At 40.9% G+C, this 841-nt stretch overlaps 1 non-coding gene across 1 annotated transcript; it reads left to right on the top strand.

The window, feature by feature from the left end:
• The first annotated feature begins 458 nt into the window (after nt 1–458).
• On the top strand, nt 459–567 carry LOC130964393 (small nucleolar RNA R71). Its single transcript, XR_009080490.1, has one exon. It is a non-coding gene; the product is annotated as a small nucleolar RNA R71 (small nucleolar RNA).
• Nucleotides 568–841: the final 274 nt, after the last annotated feature.

Genomic DNA, 841 nt, shown 5'->3' with positions numbered 1-841 from the left:
AGAATAGGGATCATTATTGGGATTTCTAGGAACACTCCCCATGTAATTGACCTGTTCAGAAGAGGGTTGAGCATAATCATAATTATCATTTTGCACAAAATTACCTGTCATGTCATAAGAGACCTCTTAAGGTGGATTTTGGGTGTTGATAGCTGAGACTTGCATGCCACCCATGTGTTGAGTAAGTAGACTTATTTGCTGAGACATAAGCTTGTTCTGAGCAAGAATAGCATTAAGAGTGTCTACTTCCATGACACCCTTTTTCTGAGGAGCCTCAGAGTTCACAGGATTTCTGTTAGATGAGTATAAATATTGGTTGCTAGCAACCAATTCAATAAGCTCAATAGTCTCCTCTGGTGTCTTTTTCTTGTGCAATGAACCTCCTGCAGAATTATCTAAGCACATCTTGGATATTTCACCCAAGCCTTCATAAAAGATGTCTAGTTAAGTCCATTTGGAGAACATGTCCGGAGGGCATTGCCTAGTTAGTACCTTGTATCTCTCCCAAGCTTCATACAGAGTTTCACCATCCTTCTGTTTGAAGGTCTGAACCTCCACCCTGAGCTTAGTTAGCTTTTTTGGTGGGAAAAATTTAGTGAGAAACTGAGAAACTACCTTGTTCCAAGTATCCAAACTCTCATTGGGTTGGGAATCTAGCCATAGCTTTGCTCCATCCCTCAGAGCAAACGGGAAGAGTATGAGTTTATACACCTCTGGGTTTACTCCATTCGTCTTCACAGTATCACAGATTTGCAGAAAATTGAAAATAAATTGATTTGGATTTTCGTGGGGAAGACCATGATACTGGCAGTTTTGTTGCACCAGGGTGACTAGTTGTGGC

This window comes from Arachis stenosperma, chromosome 2 (genome assembly GCF_014773155.1).
Source record: "Arachis stenosperma cultivar V10309 chromosome 2, arast.V10309.gnm1.PFL2, whole genome shotgun sequence".
In the NCBI taxonomy this organism is placed as follows: domain Eukaryota; kingdom Viridiplantae; phylum Streptophyta; class Magnoliopsida; order Fabales; family Fabaceae; genus Arachis; species Arachis stenosperma.
The sequence above is the reverse complement of the archived record's forward strand: the minus strand, read 5'-3'. Positions and strand labels throughout refer to the sequence as shown.